Raw genomic sequence first — 18353 nt, forward strand, 5'->3', positions numbered from 1 at the left:
TCAAATTAATAATAAAAGTCATTTCTCGAAAATAATTGCTACAATCCAATTTTCTTTATGATTTCATGACCCCTCAGGAATGCTAATCATAGCGTGTAAGATCCTTCCTTTCTTTTACTTGTTTAAAAAGTTTTAAATGGCAATTAGAATGGACAAACAAGCAAATAACAATTATGCTACTGAGCTAACCTTGCCAAAAGCACATAAAAGTTAAGTACCCAGGGCCGGTCCTGGGATTTCCGGGGCCCGGGGCGAGACAACACGGAGGGGCCCTAAAGCCACATAAACATATTCATATTTTTCTTTCTATTTCAACCACAAATAAATATTTGGCAGACTATAATTTATGATGTCTTGTCTTCTTGACTATTAAAAAACAAGGGTCAGAAACATTCACAGTAAAAGTTGATCGATCTCGTCAATCTACCATTATATATATTTGTATTGTTAGGTGAATTAGTAGCACTTTCATGCCTACTAATTTTTTTTGTCTTCCTACAGTTTTCACTAGTTGTCTTTGACACCTAAAGTTAGCACTTTTTTAAAAAATCGCTCCTTGGAGTTGGCAGTAGAAATACTGTTTTTTGCAGGGAATCAGTAGAGCACTTGTATCTGCTCTAAAAAAATGCCAACAACTCATGTGGGACTCGATCAACTCATATGCATGTTTTTCCCCATTATCAGATGGATTATTGCTAGATAGCATCTTGCTAAATGAATAGCAATCTTGCTAATCAACACACAACATATGATACAAGAAATTAAGAATACTGCTAATTACATAAAGGTGCTAAGAAAGGCATGGAACAAGGTACCTGGATGGCTAGATAATTCGAAATCGCAAGATTCTGCTGCTACGTCACGAACAAAAGTCCAAGTTTCTCTTTTCTAATTCCAATCAATACAAGAAATTGGAGTGTGAGAAAGAGATATGTATGAGAGAATAATCTTCACGAAACAAACGAATGATCTAACAAGAATAAAGAAAGAGAAAATTTGCGGTTAAGAGAAGATTGATGGGAATCTGGAAACCGCATTACCTTCTTCCACTAATGACGCCCGGCAGCCGAACTTACTATGTATTAGACGAGTGGGCAGGGCGCCGCCATCTATGGTATGGCCGATTTGTTGCCAATCGGGGAGGAGGAGTATAAGCTGAGAAGATTGCACGGCGTGCTAATTGATCAATTAACTTTTGTTTCCTTTAGGAGAATCAGTCGACCTATTATAGGCTAAGCAATTACACACGTATATAGGGCAACCAATCAATCGGGGGGCCCTTCCTACTCGGGGGCCCCGGGCGGCCCCCCCCCCCCCCCCCCCCCCCCCCCCACTCAGGACCGGCCCTGTAAGTACCAAGTCGCTTAAAGAAGAGTTGCAATCCCAATAATGCACTGTCAGGAATCAACAAGCATGTCATAAAAATCATATTACCTGGATGTGATAGAAAGCTTACCGCTTGATACTATAGCGACAGTGGGAAGTTACTATATGTGCGGCCCAACCGTTGACCACACAGTCTCTCGAGCTAAAATGTTCGGACGTCCAGCATGAAAACGCCTCGATCGGGGCAACGGGCTTCGCAACTGATACAAGAGGAAGTACCTCTCCGTTGAACCTACGATGTAGCGCCCATAACCCAATGAGATTGTTTTCTCCTCTAGCCACTGGCTCAAACTCGCACCATCGTTTTGCCTAATGCTATAATTGAGCTTGGATCCCCCATAATGAAGCATGAACACCCCAGGCCCGCCTTCCCCAACCTCCACCATGGCCATAGCAAAACCATCAAGTGCGATTTCAGCAATGGAGAACTCCATTCTATGGGTGTCGAGCACCAACATTTTAGTTCCATACATAAAATATGACATCCAGTAAAAGCAGCCACACGCATATTGATGTGAGTAGAGAGGTGTCGCACTTTCCACACTTAACAAGCCGGCATATCGACATTGATTGTTGCTTGAAGATTTGTGCTTTCTTTTTTCTAATTTTTGAGGAACTTCTTTTTTCTATATTTGTGGCGTGTCTGATCTGGGCTGGGAATTTGACTGACCTCTCTTTTGGGTCAGTCAATCCTTAATAGGCCGAAGCCCATCAACCCATCTGACGACCCAGCCTTCCCCTATCTTTTTTTTTATTTTGTTGTCTATCATTTTTTCTGTTCTAATTCGTTTTTGCTTTTCCTTTTACTTTTTTTTTTTAATTATTAGGTTTTTTTAATGAGTATTCTTAGGATGTTATGCAAGTGTAAAAGTGTGTACATAAATCCTATACAATATGTGCAACAATTGCACTATTATATAATTACTAGCAAAGTGACCCGCTCGATGCATGTGCCAGAACTTTAGATAGTTTAATAACGACACATATTATTTGATTTGTATGAAGAAAATTTGGCATCATCCTTATTGGCTTATATTTTTTCTAATATAAAATTGTAATGCCATATAGTAATTTAGCATTATTCTATATATGAGTGAACATTTTCATCAAATAAACTTCATATATCATGTTTTAGAAATAAATATTACTGAAAAAGAGTGGATGATATAACCTTTCCTATTAACATTTGTATATTTTGTGAAGGCACCATTTTTAACGTAAAAGCATTATAAATATTTATTTTATTTTGTGTAGACATGTTGTTACTCCTATTGACAATCTTCATTGTATAATACAATATTTTAGACATTAATATTCTCTGAAGGTGGAATTCTAATCCCTATTACTATGAATATATGATTATGTTGTTGAAGATGACAAAAAATAATTATGATTTGCTAGTATTCTTTAAGATGGAAAAACACGCGCACACCTTACTTTTAAGCCCCCGCACTTGCGGGCCCCAACCGGAGAAACGACGGCCCAAGAGTCGCCGACGGCCCAGGAGTCAACCCACGCTACGCCGAAACGTGCAACGAAACCTATCCCAAATCGAATCCACCGCCGCGGCGCCGCTCCCCCTTCGGCCGCCCTAGCAACTCCTCCGGCGGCTGGCGAGCGAGTAGAGATGAACGCCGCTGCTCCCGCCGTCCCGCCTCCGCTCAGGCTTTTACTCCACCTCAATCTGCGGGCGGGGAATTTTGGATTCCAGCAACAACGGGCGCGTCGGTGATCTTCGGCGCGTGGCTGCGACAGAGCTCGACGCGCCTAGGCGGTTGATCTGGCCGGGTGTCCATGGCCGATGGCGGCTTCAAAGGATCGACAACGCTGCCACGGGTAGAGATCGACGGCAATAGGCCTGATCTGTGGCCCCTCCAGTGGATTCGTCGCTCCTCTTCCACGGCCACCAATGGCGCAGGCCCCTTTCCTCGTCGAACGCTCGCTCAGGGGCTCTGTTCCTCAGCCGGTGAGCCCCCGTCTCTTCGACGGCAGCGGCACAGGCCGCACCTTGAGCTTCACATCTCTTCCACGACAAGCGGCACAAGCAACATGTTTTCTAGGGTTTTGTTTCCCCGCCTCCTTTCTTCGCAGTGGCACATCAACGGCATTGCCAACAACCTGCCAGGTGCATTCTTCCCCATAAATCTGTAAGCTTTTGAGACATCCGGAAGTGTCTTTGTTTGTAAATTAATTAAGCAGTCTGGTAGATTTGAAAGAAAGAAATTGCAGATTTGGAAAGGAGGAACATCCAAATTAAGCAGATTTGATTTGTCTTTCTGTTCTGAACAGGGCACTGAACTTCAGAATTTACCTTGCTCTTCTGAACTGCATATTTGTCTCACTGCCAACATAATATCTGCATACGCTGCATCCAAATTAAGCAGTACCAGTCCCAAAATAATTACTCTGGCCAGAGAAAGAAGCCAGTGTTCGCCGTGCTCTGTTTGATCTAATACAGGTAATTTGGTCTTCTGTTGTGCACACCATCATTTGTCATTGTTCTATACGTTCTACTTCAAATATGTGTAGCTAGACTATGTTAAAGTGATCTTTTCGATTTGCTGTCTTGTGTAATTGAAGAATATGAGAGAAGCAATTAGACACCGACTGTGTATGCACTAGGCAGAGCTGTTTTATGCAATGCTTGTTGTCACAGTAGCATATATCCGTGGGGAGAGGAGACCAAGAGAGTACATCATAAATCATTGCCTTGCCATGGAATATTAAAAACTCTCTGACTGCCTTTTCATATCATGGTATCCACAAGAACCTGCCTATCCTGTATGTTTTAGCATGCTCCACACAAATAGATAAATTAATTTCTCCAAGTATGCTTCTCCTGCTATCAGTTCCTGAATAATTATACCACAGTGCCCCACACAAATAGATAAATTATTTTCTATGTGTATGCTTCTCCTTTTATCAGCTCCTGGAGAATTATACTGATGCCGCATGCTTTATTGGCAAGATTTTTATGTCTTGAGCAAGAACTTATTAGTTTGAGATTATTGCATATAAGAAGATTGATCTTGCCTCTTCTGCAATCTGGTAGATTTTGAAAGAAAGGAATTGCAGATTTTATTTGGACAAAGAGATGAAGCCAGAAAGGTAAATTTCTTGAGTTATACAGAATGTTCGCCTTGTGTTGGAGGCATCTGACACAAGTCTTTGCTGCTGTACTCTAAGCTAGATTCTTTGACGTTCTCTGAATTTCATTTGTCTGCATAATAAATGTTTTTGCTCCTGGCTTGCTAGGCATACTTTGTTCCTGGCTAGGAATAGTTTCTAAACAGTTTTACAAATGGTGACAAAGAAATGGTTTGTTTACTTTCTTGTATGACCGTGGAATCATGAGTTCATGACATATAACCTTTAATGTGGATTATAACATGATGTACCTTTCCTGATCTAGGACTATTTTTGGTTCGTATTCATGCAAGCACTTCTCTGAGGATATTGAATTTTTCACCTGTACCGAACTTTTCTGGAGCTATTGAAACATCCCCTTGCACTGAAATTTGACTACTACTGAAATTTTGTCAAGATACTTGGACTTCTTGGACTTGAATGTACCCTGTTTGTGTTGTACTGAAATTTACCTTGTTTGTACTAAAATTACAAAAAGGCTGGTTCGTTTCTTTAAAATTAGTCATCTGATGTGCATGTTGATCCTCCCAAAGATATATGTTTGACACAGTCAATGTTGCACCGCTAGAATATTTATGCCCCCGTTGCAACACAGGGGAGTTTCCTAGTTATAATAGTAATGTGTTTGAGAGGTGAATTGGAAACTCTACGTCTTGTGGGTTTCTATCTATTCGGTGGTTACTTGGGAGAGAAAAATTAGAGACCTTTGCAGCATTGCTTGAGAATAGAGATGATTTAGATCTATTGGTGTTCGCGGGTTTGATTTTGTTGTGATTATTTGGAGAAAACATCTCGAAACTTTGCTGATCCTGAAGGTGAATAATGAATATATGGAGCTATATTTTCCTGTTCGCCGATGGGTCATTAATGCTTTGCCCGTCAAGTTATGAAATGTTTAGTCAAAAGTAGTCGCAAATTCCATACCCTACAAGAAAAATGAAGATATCATTAGATTCAACAAACAAACTTTCTTCTGACTTTAGTTGTTAATAGCGTGCCCCATACTGTTTTTTTTCAATATTGTTGTAACGACTCCTCGGCCACTTGTGCCAGGCCATGGCGACAACTAGTTCCACATCCACAACTCTGGCCGCCATGCCCATAGTATCTTCTACATGCAGGTGCGCCACTGACTACAAGCCCAGTTTGAGCTTGCTTCTATAAATGAATAATTGAATACACTGCATCTCTCAGATTATTAGCAATTCTCTTTCGATGTAGGTAGTCTGTGTTCATCTCTAGCCCTGTGTGTGTGCGTGTGTGCGTGTGCGGAACTAGGTCACCCATGTTTTCTTCAAGCTCAAGTTCATCACTTCTTGTTTTGTTTTTCGATTTGACCTCAAGATTATTTGTTATTTCTCTTGCCCTTCTTGTGCAGCAGGATTCGATTCGGTATAACACCATCACCGATGCAGACGATAAGGGGTTCATCGCGCCAGGCACCTTGGCGTTGCTTCCGTGAGATGGTGGCCGCGGCTACAGAAACAGCTACGGTGAGTTCCTCTCCTCACCTCCAGTGGTTGCTCTGAGCTCAGTGTGGCCATCGTGCCATGGCTATATCTGGTTAGGCTGCTACAGTACGCCCTTGCATAACGATGGTGCTACTGTTTGTTTGTTTGTTTGTTTCTCTGCCTTGCTGCCACTAGCCTGCCTGATAGAAACTTGTTGAATATATATGTCTTTGAGCAGGAATTGATAGAATATATATAGCTCATGTCCATGTTGATTCCCATCCCACTCAAAGTCTGAAACACTTCTTCTTCTTCGCACTCAACAACTAGGCAGCACTCAACAACAACTACACACATGGAGCAGTCTTGTTCGTTTCAGGATGTAGTATCACCACTTTATTTATTCCCTGCCTGCCTCCATGATATTCTGACTGCATATATGTGGTCTGTGTACCATCCATGATATGCACTTGCATCCTCAACTCATGTTGGTATTGTTTTATATTCAAGGATGCCTTCCTACTCCTGCTAGTTTAGTTGTTGTGTGGCCTTGTTTCCATGATGATGAAATTCCAAATATACAAATTATTCATACTACATGGAGGGCCGGTGCGGGTGCTTTGGACACTCATTTTATGTCACGTCATTCAATTAAGAAAGGCATTTTTGACAGCGTCAAAGTAAGAAGTCGTGTCAAGAAGAGTGGTGCCAGAATAACCATAGCGTTCAATAGAGGAAAGCGGGCGAGCACAGAAGCCATAGTAGGTCGAGTTGGAGGCAGTGCGTTACCAATAGAAGGAGGTTTTGTAGTTGAGGGAGATGGCGAATTAGAGGAATCCACAACACGTGGACGACCAATGTGGTAAGAAGAGGATGAGGGGGAATTACCGGAGAAGCCTCACAGGACGAGCGAGGTTTGAGGTAGCCTCAGGTAATGAACGAGGCAAGGAAGCCACATGTGACACTGGTATGGAGTCTAGAATATTAGTACGGGAAGACACGGTGGGATGGGTGGATAAGGACAATGCGTGGGTGATAGGTGTATCTGCAAAAGTGAGGAAAGAAATATCGTCAATGGGAGGATGGACATGGATTGAAAGGATGAGACTCATCAAAAGCCACATCCTGAGAAATGAGCATCCCATGAGAAGGATCCTAACAAGTTATATTCAATAGACTGAGCAACCAGTTTGGTGCGTTCAAGGGGGGGGGGGGGGGGAGGGGCGCAAAAAGAAAAGGTAGCAACCGCAACCAAACAAAAGAAGCGTTGAGTAGCCATGAGAATGACCAAAAAGATGCTTGAGAGAACAAGATCAAAAGGACGTTGAGAGATCGTCTCAGAATGAGGATGAAGTAATCATGTTTACCAAGCCGACAAACTTGACAGTTTAAAGACAACACCCGAGATAGATACAAGAAAATCACGTTGAGAGGTGAGGGACGAGAGCCATACAATTGACCGACGATGATGCCACAGAGAGTCGGTCGCCAAGGAAACAGACGAAGAAAAGGTAGCAACCGCAACCAAACAAATGAAGCGTTGAGTAGTCACAAGAACAACTAAAAAGACGCTCGAGAGAAATGTCACCCTGTGGAGCAGAGGAAGGGTGAATATTGATGAGATGGGTGGAAGTAGGAACAATCTCAACCCAAAAGTGAGGTGGAAGAGAGGCAGCGATCATCGACGCACGAGCTACCTCAAGAAAGTGACGATGGTTGCGCTCATCAACACCATTTTGAGCATGAGCACTAGGAGAAGAGAACTGACCAAGTGCGCCCTGCTCAGCGAGGAATCCCACAACAAATGAGAGATACTCACGAGCAGAATCTGCACGGAAGACACTGATGGGAGTGGAAAACTGGGTATGAACCATGGTGTTAAACTTCTCACCGCTAAGATCTCACTACAAGAAGATACGAAATATATCCATGTGTGTCGAGAGTAATCATCTATAAACATAATATAGTAGCGATGGCCTCCATTCGAGGCGAAGGAAGCTGGACCCCAAACATCAGAGTGAACAAGATTGAAAGGATGTTGAGACACCGCCTCGCTATGAGTATAAAGTAACCGAACCTGTTTACCAAGCTGACAAACCCGATAGTTTAAAGACACAACACCTGAGACAGATCCAAGAAAACCACCTCGAACTAAGGACGAGGGATGAGAGCCATACAAGTGACCCACAATGATGCCACATAGAGCCGACAGCCGAGGAAACATAGGTGAAGAGAGTAGCGGTGGCAGCAGCAAGGCATGTGAAGCCATTCAAGCTCCTGGAGGAGCTGGGAGTCACTGCACCGAGGGCCAACACAAAGTAGAGCACACGTGTGACGATCTAATCTAAACAAGAGCCAAAGATGAGGATGACTACCCCTGAGTCAACAATCTTACACATGAAATGAGCTACATGGTAAGTCAAGGAACATGACAATGAAGTGCTGATAGTGCCATCAACAATAAGAACATGAATATGAGAGTTTAAAGGTTTGAATGGAGGACAAACTGGAAGAAGCATGAGTCATATGAAAAGACTCTCCAATATCAAGTATCCATGGAAAGATGTGCTTCCAGCCTACAAATGAGTTCAGTGCTCAACCTCATGGCAACACACTTATATGCTAATTCTTGGACATTTCTAATAACAAGAAGCCTTACTCCTATTTTGGTATTTTGGCCTGAGGTAGTTGGGCTAGTAGGTGCCAAGGTGGTCATGGAAAGAAAATCGAGCTTGAACAAACCCGATGTGTAAGGAGAAAGATGATTTTGACCCTTCCTGGTTATGACTTTGGTACGAAGCCACCTCGCAAGATGTTATGATTGCAGGCAACCTCGCGTTAGTCAAGGACTTGCCCTTGGTGCCAGGGGAAAGAAAGTGACAAGTCTTATAGAATACCACGAGGGAAAACTGGGATGAGCATCTCAGCTCAGGGTTCCTATTTGCAAGTTCAAGTGAAAAAGAAAGAGGATGACGAGGGCGTGCTGCTTCTGACATCATTTTCATTGCTTCCTCATACCTCCCTATTTGCAAGTTCATGTGAAGAAAAGACAGGATGGCAAGGGCGTGTCGCTCTTGACAGCGTTTTCATTGAATCCCCGTAACTCTCATGCACTCTCCATTTCTAGCCGATCCGACTTAGCGTTCTTCCCTTGTTTGTGGGTTGTGTGTCACGGACTTGGTTCCGCATTCCATGTTCCCTTGTTGGTCGTCCCTGGCCTTGGCGACAGGTAGCGTCGTGCTCTTGGGCGCTATGCGTCCTCGCGTAAGACGGAGACGGTGCCGACTGCTCGTGCTCTTGCTCCGCCAGTGGTGGTGCCTGAGCTTGTGGCTATTTGGGCAACCTGCATGGGAGCACAGGATGTAGGAACAAGGCAGCACACAAAGCAACTTGCAAACATGTGAAGGATGCCTTGCCGGACTGGCAGGCAATGGAAAGAGTACGCGGCAGGTGTGGGGGAAGGGTGAAAACACTGTCGAGAGCGGACTGTCATTGCCGTCAGTCTTTGGACCTAGAGCCGAGCGAAGAAGGGATGGCGATAAGGAAGCGAGGAAGACAGGAAGAGGGCATATGCCTGTGTGTTGGCCATGACAGTGGACGATGGCATGGCATGGTTGTTGTGGAGTGAGGTGCCATCGTAGTCATGCCATAGCATGGCATGGCACTCTGCCATCATAGTCATGGCCATATTTTTGTTGAAAACCACGGGCCACACGACGAGCTATGTAACAATTAGGAGAACCACCAGTCTTAACATTGTAGACCCACTTACAAGTGACAGACGAGCATGAGGAGGAAGGGAAATGAGATCCCATGTGTTGATGCACTCACGAGCAGCAATCTCTTATGCCATTGCATATTGCAGTTCGAGGTGAACAGCACTATCATGAGCATTCATCTCGAGAAGAATGACGCCAGAATAATCATAGTATACAATAGGGGGAAGCGGGCGAATGCAGAAACCATAGTAGGCTGAGCGGGAGGTGATGCATGGCCAATAGGAGGCATGGTTGTCAAGGGAAATGGTGCATTAGAAGAATCCACAACAAGTGGATGACCAATGTGGTAAATATAAGAGGACGAGGGGGAATCACTTGAGAAGCCACATGGGATGAGCGTGGTGAGGTTGCCTAAGGTAACAAATGAGGTGCGGAAGCCACATGTGATGATGGCATGGTGTCTACAAGAGTAGTATGGGAAGACATGATGGGATGGGTGGACGAGGGCAACACATGAGTGATAGTTGTATCGGGAAAAGTGAGGAAAGGAATATCCTCAATGGGAGGATGGGTGTGGATAGAGAAGGACGAGACTCATCAAAAGTCACATCCCGAGAAATGCGTATTTGACGACCGACAGAATCCCAACATTGATAGCCATTGTGCTCGTCATTGTGAAGACATTCAACTGACTGAACAGTCAGTTTGGTGCGTTCGGGGGGGGGGGAGAGGGGAGGGGAGGGTGGCAAAACATAGCAACGACAACCAAACAAACAAAGCACTGAGTCATGAGAACAACCAAAATGATGCTCGGTAGAAATGTCAGGTTGAATGTTGATGAGATAGGTGGAAGTAGGAACAACCTCAACCCAAAAGTGAGGCGGAAGAGCCACGACGATCATCAATTCACGAGCTGCCTCAAGAAAGTGATGATGCTTGTGCTCGTCAACATCATTCTGAGCATGAGCACAAGGAGAGCAAGTGTGTCCTGCTCAACAAGGAATCCACGCAACAAATGAGAGGTACAGTTATGAGCAGAATCTACATGGAAGACAAATAGGAGTGGAAAATTGGGTCAAGCATGGTGGCATGGCAGGGAAGACAAAATCATCGGCAGTCATGGCGGCAAACTTACAGAGGAATCATCTATAAAGATATTATAGTAAAGAATGGCCTCTTTTCGAGGCAAATGGAGTTGGATCCCAAACATCAGAGTGAACAAGATCGGATGGGTGTTGAGAAACCTTCTTGCTATGAGGATGCAATAACGGAACTGTTTACGAAGCCGACAACCTGGCAGTCTAAAGACCCAATGCCGGAGACATATCCACGTTGAACCAAAGGATGAGGGACGAGAGACAGAAGTGACCAAGACAATGATGTGATAGAGAGCTGGTAGTTGAGGTAACAAAGGCGAAGAGATTGGCACCAAGTAGAGCACCCGTGTAACGGTCCTAATCTACAACCAGTCAACAATCTAACCACCTAAAATGAGTTACATGGTAAGTCAAGGAAGGTGAGCAAAAGAAAGAACATGACACGACAAAGTGTCTCAACTATTCAATGGGAGGGAAGTACCATCAACAGTAAGAACATGAACATGAGAAGCTAGAGGTTTGAATAGAGACAAACTGGAAGAATCATGAGTTATATGAAAATACGCTCCAATCAAAGGATCCATGGAAATATACCCAACTGTACAAAAGCACCGGGCGATGAAAAACCAGAAGCAATAAGTAGGTGTCGAAGTTGTCCAAGCTCCTGCGCGGTGAAGGATACCGCTGAAGTGGTCGACGTAGAATCACCAAAAGAGGAGTGGCCGCCACCACCACCTATGTGAGCCCCAAAGAGGTAGCGGTGTAGCACGACAAATACCGGTGGTAGAAGTCGATAGAGGAGACAACGTCGTAGGCACACAAACACCAACCGCGTGGGAGTGATGTGCACCAACACTATCGATGAAAGCCATGAGGGGAGTCTGTGTAGAGCGACCATCACCATCTATAAAGGTCGCGCGAGTTGTCACTATGGAGCCACCACCACTGCCTGTAAAAACAATTGGGGGGAGCAACCTCATAGGTGGAGGAACACTGCACCAGCAAACGACACATGTATGAGGTAGGGTCAGTGTAGGTAACACCCTAAGAAATCACCGGACAACAAGATACTATGTCCAATGAAGTCATTGTACCTGTTTCTTTGTTCTACTCTTTTCTTTTACAGAACAGTCTTAGAGAGCAGCAGAGCATGGAAGAGCAGTGTATAGGGCACGCACGGTGCCCTAGAGAAGCCAGTCGGTGGAACGGGTTGCCGGGGCTAAGGTTCCGTGGTGAAGTCCGGCGATGAGGTCCTGTATGTAGCAAAAGGTGCGGAGACCATGACCCGCAACAGCGGATGTCTCAAATATTGCGCCTCCTGGAGCTGCGGGGCGCTGGCCTCCCGGAGATGGCGGTGAGGTGCTGACCTTTTGTACATGGTAATGAGGCGCGACCTTCTGAAACTGCAGGTGACGACGGCCTAGGATCTATAACATTAGTATGGGAAGACATGGTGGGATGGGTCGTGGAGGACAATACATGGGTGATTGGTGTTATTGGGAAAAGTAAGGAAAGAAATTTAACTCCTACAGTATGAGAGGGTCACTAGTAGCCTCGTTGCTCTCGTGAAATTATTTATTGAAGTCGGCCCGCGGCCACTGTAGCTAGAAAAAAATCGGGATGAAGCAGCCCCTGTCTGGTCATGAGCCCCGCGGCCGACTCCACTCCTCTTTGCCTCGTTGCCCTCTATCTCTCTCTCTCTCTCTCTCTCTCCTTGCAGTTTCTGGAATGGGGAGCGGAAGCAGCGGTGAGCGTTCCGGAGGTGAAGGGCGGCAGTAGAAGTTCATCTGACCTTCGTTCCTGTAGCATGGTTCGAATCAATTAAAGGTAAAACTCACCTTCATAACGTCTCTTTTGTTTTGTACTACTACTTTTGGAAGAAATGCAGCCTTCTTGCTCCCCCTATCTATGATTCTTCATGTTATAGTATATAGATTGTTATAATGTGTTCCTAATTTACTTCCCTATATTTTTCATATTGATCAATGAGATCTAGTCAGCGGGATCTATAAATGAATTATTGGTTTTCTTCTATGAGATTTGGTCTAATAAATTACCCTGCTGCAGACCTGAGATTCACTGGTAGAAGCTGCAGACAACCATCGCTGGCGAGGCACGAGAAGTTTCCACGGTCAGATTTACATTGAGGAGAGGCCATGTCAAAGAAAACACCACTAGTTATGTGTTTGCAGCCACCTCTGCTACATTTTGTTGTATCATATTTGAGGTTCAGTTTCATGCTGATTGCAATTTCTTACGGATTGTTGTATTTTGTTGTAGGTAGTAAGATCATAAGATACTAATGGGCTCCCTGTAATCCCAAAGTGCATTGGCCAGTGGATAGATATTTTTTACAAAATCTTCTAGAGGCGCTTAATTTTCTATATCGAAAACGACTGCTGGTAAAGCGCAAATATGATATTTTTGCTTATTGGATACATTATTTTCCAAGTTCTTTCAGAGATCTAATAATGAGGTTCCAAGCACTAACAACCCAACAAATACTGCTTTAAACTTTAATATATATTCACAGAGTTTGTCTGATTGCTTCAAAATTTAAATGAGACTTTTGCTTGCTGATAAAATCTTTCAATTGGTAATATGTTTCCCTTCATTGCATGCTTATTGTTTTTTCACAAAAGAATGTTTTACATTTCTGAAGATTACTAAGTTAATAAGATGGTAACTGTTGGTAAAATTAGCGAGTCGTTCCCTCTTTTCATCTTCTCAGTATTTCTGCTACTGTTGACCTTCTTTATTCACATGTTTATTTAGTTTATACCTTTGAACATGTGCAGGTTCCATCCAGAGTTCACCAAGTATGGGAATGATCATTGAGTAGGCCAAAAAGTTAGATAATTTCCTGTGCTCAGATTGTGCTAAGAAAACAACGCAAAGAGACCTACAAATTCATACCAGAGTTCACCAAGTTCTCATTCTAAGGCCAATGATTTATTTCCCTTTTCTTGACTGTACTGTTTATTCATATTCTGCTTGCGGATAGCTATATGCCTTTATCTTTTCTTTTTAAATTTAGTTTCAACAATTTCATTTCCAAAGCTGATGGTTCTTGCCTTTGTTTTTTCAATATTCCTGGGAAAATGATTGGTGTTTGACTACACTAGTACTTATGTGTAGTTAAAATTTGCTGTCATGAGTTCCTTCAATCTATGCTGTGTACAGTGCCTTTTTAAGAAGATGATTATATTATTTTTGCAGAACATTAGTTAGTCCTTGCCAAGCAATCTTACATATGTTGGCAATATTAAATACTCGCAGGGTTGAGGTAGCTTGCTTCCCGTCAGAGATCGAATTTCCTAGGAGGTTGCCATCTGGAGAGTAAGGTTATCCATCACATGTTTGTCCAAATGTCTCAGGGGAATGAGATGTCAGATTATATTTTACTAATAAATTGTTTGTTTCCTTGTAAGTTACAAGATCAACTGTCTCAGGGAAATGAGATGTCAGATTATATTTCCTTTGCTGCCATTTTTTTTGTGAGCTACTTTTGTAGGAGAATGAGATGTGGGATCAAACCACTCAGAAATCTTTTGTACTCCTTTGGGTTGTTGCACGCGATACAGTTGTACTTTGTTGTTGTTATCTTGCTTTCTGTGTGAGCTAATTCTGTACAATTAATTAAGCTTTCGCACAGAAGAACATATAGTAGCATGCTTGAGTGTTGTTTGTGATTCATATATGTGATTGTTACCTAGATCTAATGCGGTGTTCCAAACTACATATCATTTTTATTCTACCTCTGAATATTTCCACAAGAATTCTTTCATTTTATTTCTGAATAACCAACTCAACAGTAGCCTGCTCAGGTTATTTCTCGCTGTACCAAACTCCGGTCTTCCAGTTCTACATTTGTTGGTGAAACAACATGGTCAATTCTATTTGTTAAAGACATACTTAATAAAATGCTTTTGAGACTGAGCTTCTGTCAAGTACTTGGAGCGGCAAAAAAATAAGCGTTAGGTACTTATATAACCTGACAGAAGTATACTGCCAGCCTGCAAAAAATAAGAGAAAATACAGCGAATTTTTCAACTGCGACGTCTTCCACTGACAATAACTCTACGTGGCAGTCTGTTGAGATTGATTCTTCGATTTTAAAAATATAAATATTTTAGTTGTTCTCCATTCGTTGGTAAAAAAGGCGTGGTGAAGTGGAGAGCTCCTCCTTGGCGCCTTCAGCGCCCATTAGCGAACCAGCGCCCGCTGCATTCCTTGCCTGGGCCTGGCCCTGGCCCAGCATCGCCCGCTCGCTAGCCCCCGCCGCTCGCTTGTTTCTTTCTTTTTTCTGTTTTAAAAAATTGCTATAGTATACACTGATTTTGTTAAAAGAAACAACCAGTTTGCTACAGTGTCTACTCTTGTTCTTAGAAAAAAATTTAATCGAATTTGAAAATTGGTCATCAAATTCGAAAAAGGTTCGTCAAATTTGAAAAATGTTCATGAAATTCGAAAAAGGTTCATCGAATTTTAAAACTGTTCATCCAATTTTAAAAAAAGTTTACTGAATTTGAAAAAAGTTCATCAAATTCGAAAAAACATTCATCAGATTTAAAAACTGTTCATCGAATTTGAAAAAAGTCATCAAATTCAAAAAAAGTTAATCGAATTTGAAAAGTGTTCATCGAATTTGAAAAAGGGTTATCGAATTGAAAAAGATTAATTGAATTAAAAAAAGTTCATCAAATTTGAAAAAAGTTCATTGAATTCGAAAAAAAGTTCATCAAAGTAAAAAAAATGTTCATCAAATTCAAAAAGGTTCATCGAAATTGAAAAAGGTTCATTGAATTTGAAAAAAGTTCATCAAATTCAACAAAGAAATCATCGAATATGGAAAGTTTCATTGAATTTGACAAAAAATATTCATCCATTTTGCAGAAAAAATATGAAGAAAAAGAAAAAATCTCGAATTTGAAAAAGAAAAATTGGAAAAAGGGAAAAAGGAAAGACAGAAGAAGAAAGGAAAGAAAAGATGTAACTGGTCAAAAGTGGGAGATGTGGTGCAGGGGTTATCGCATCCTCCCTCGATGCTGATGGTCGCAGGTTCGATTCTAACGAAAGGGGGAGATGGGCCGTCCCGTTAGTAGGGAAGGAAGGGAGCGGGGTATGCGCCTGTTTGTGCAAATAACTGTATCGGGCGCCACAGGCGCCAAATAGGATTTGGCGGTGAATTGGGACATGGCTTGACGCCTATCAAAATATTGGGACCTCCAGTAACCTGCGCGCAGCCCCTCGCTCCCAGGGGTGACCTTGCGCAGGCCCAGCTGTGGGGCGTGGCTCCTTTTTTTCGTTTCTTTTTTATTTTTGGTTTTCTTTTCTGTTTTAGCGCCTGTTTGTGCAAATAACTGTATCGGGCGCCACAGGCGCCAAATAGGATTTGGCGGTGAATTGGGACATGGCTTGACGCCTATCAAAATATTGGGACCTCCAGTAACCTGCGCGCAGCCCCTCGCTCCCAGGGGTGACCTTGCGCAGGCCCAGCTGTGGGGCGTGGCTCCTTTTTTTCGTTTCTTTTTTATTTTTGGTTTTCTTTTCTGTTTTAGCGCCTGTTTGTGCAAATAACTGTATCGGGCGCCACAGGCGCCAAATAGGATTTGGCGGTGAATTGGGACATGGCTTGACGCCTATCAAAATATTGGGACCTCCAGTAACCTGCGCGCAGCCCCTCGCTCCCAGGGGTGACCTTGCGCAGGCCCAGCTGTGGGGCGTGGCTCCTTTTTTTCGTTTCTTTTTTATTTTTGGTTTTCTTTTCTGTTTTAGCGCCTGTTTGTGCAAATAACTGTATCGGGCGCCACAGGCGCCAAATAGGATTTGGCGGTGAATTGGGACATGGCTTGACGCCTATCAAAATATTGGGACCTCCAGTAACCTGCGCGCAGCCCCTCGCTCCCAGGGGTGACCTTGCGCAGGCCCAGCTGTGGGGCGTGGCTCAGTTTGGAAATTTTAAAAAGTTGAGAATTTCTAAAAATGTTCACTAAATGCAAAACAATTGTTATTTTTTTTAAATGTTCACAATTTATAAATTTGTTTTGGATTTTGATGAACAAACTGTAATTTCTGATGAACACCTTTTGAATTTTGATGAAGAAAATTTAAACTCAACGTACATTTTTTGAATAGATGAACAAATTTTGAATCCGAGAATATTTTCCATATTAAATGAACATTTCTAAAAAAATTCATGAACTTTTTCTGTATTTCCACATACATTCCGGAAAGATGATCCCGTGTAAAGCATTTACATGATGAACACACGAATCTAAAAAGGCAATCTCTAATTAATATCAGAAATGATGTGGAAGTGGATGAAAGGTGTTGAGTATAATGTTTATTAGGAAGTATATGATGGATTAGGATTTATTCCTGCCTTGTTCTGTACTTCAAATTGATCATTGTATTCCTATATATATATATATGCCCACGAGGCTCAAACAATATAATCATCAATTCCATCAAACCCTCTATATCCCTTCTAACATGGTACCAGCCTAACCGATCAACCCTAGCCGCCGCACCGTCGCTTCCGCTCCGCGCTGCCCTCGCGGCGGTCGGCCTCCATGACCGCCGCCGGGGGCCGCGCCGCATGTACCTAGGGTTCGTCCACTGGCCGTGTTGACCGACTGTCCTAGAGAGTCTTTTTCCCGATCTCTTGATCTGGGTTTTCTCTCTCTCTCTCGCCGGTTGCTTTGATCGGTGTTTACTTTTTAGTTTTCTGATCTAAGATCGGTTTGCGTCGCCCGCCGCAGCCGTCTATCCCGTGCGCCTCTACTCCAAGACCGGCTGACTTCTTCACCGACTCGGCGGCCTCGAGCAACACGCGGCCCCTCACGACCGTCGTCCGCGTGTGCCTGCCCGTCGCCCAGCGCCGGCCGTCGCCGCCCTACTCTGACATCGGCACGACACTCGGCCTCTTCTCCGAGCTGGCGGCCTCGCGTGACGCGGCGGCCCATCACGGCTGTGAAAGTGCGTTAAGCCAACTAGAGGGGGGGTGAATAGGCGATTTTAAGAATTCTTCACTAAGGAATTTTAGGGTGAGGAAATTCCTTAGCGAAGAACTACTTGCAGCGGAATAAGTACTCAGATGCAGTCATAACATAACATAAGCATAGACATCATGATGAAATGAAAACAAACACAGAGTACAGAAAGCGTAAGCATAGGATAAACAAGATGAAGACAAACAGACTAAAAAAATTGAACTAAAGAAATTGAGAAAATCTCCAGTCAAAATCTTCAAACAGATATGAACAAGCACACAACACAGTAATGAGAAAATGGAAGGGTTGAGGAAATGGAACCAGTAGGCTCGGTGAAAACAGTGATTTGGTAGACCAGTTCCAACTGCTGTGACAGTTGTACATCTGATTGTAGCGGCTAGGTATTTAAACCTGAGGACACATAGTCCTCATCACATTCTCCTTGAGCTAAGGTCACACAGACCTCGCCCAATCATTCATGGTAAGTCTTCAGGTGACTTCCAAACCTTCACAAACTCGGTCACTCGACGATCCACAATTTCCACTTGGATGCTCTAG

At 43.2% G+C, this 18353-nt stretch overlaps 1 long non-coding RNA gene across 13 annotated transcripts; it reads left to right on the plus strand.

The window, feature by feature from the left end:
- The first annotated feature begins 2906 nt into the window (after positions 1-2906).
- Positions 2907-14522, plus strand: LOC125516220. Of its 13 annotated transcripts, XR_007287313.1 has the most exons (9): positions 2907-3511; positions 3676-3844; positions 4439-4494; positions 5587-5654; positions 5755-5811; positions 5915-6026; positions 12521-12627; positions 12868-13202; positions 13599-14522. It is a non-coding gene; the product is annotated as an uncharacterized LOC125516220 (long non-coding RNA). The 13 variants fall into 13 exon arrangements; XR_007287310.1 differs by lacking the exon at positions 5755-5811 and having other exon boundaries at positions 2908-3511; XR_007287306.1 differs by having other exon boundaries at positions 2910-3511; positions 5736-5811; positions 5915-12627.
- The last annotated feature ends 3831 nt before the right edge of the window (positions 14523-18353 follow it).

The sequence above is a fragment of the Triticum urartu genome, chromosome 6 (assembly GCF_003073215.2).
Source record: "Triticum urartu cultivar G1812 chromosome 6, Tu2.1, whole genome shotgun sequence".
Classification (NCBI taxonomy): Eukaryota; Viridiplantae; Streptophyta; class Magnoliopsida; order Poales; family Poaceae; genus Triticum; species Triticum urartu.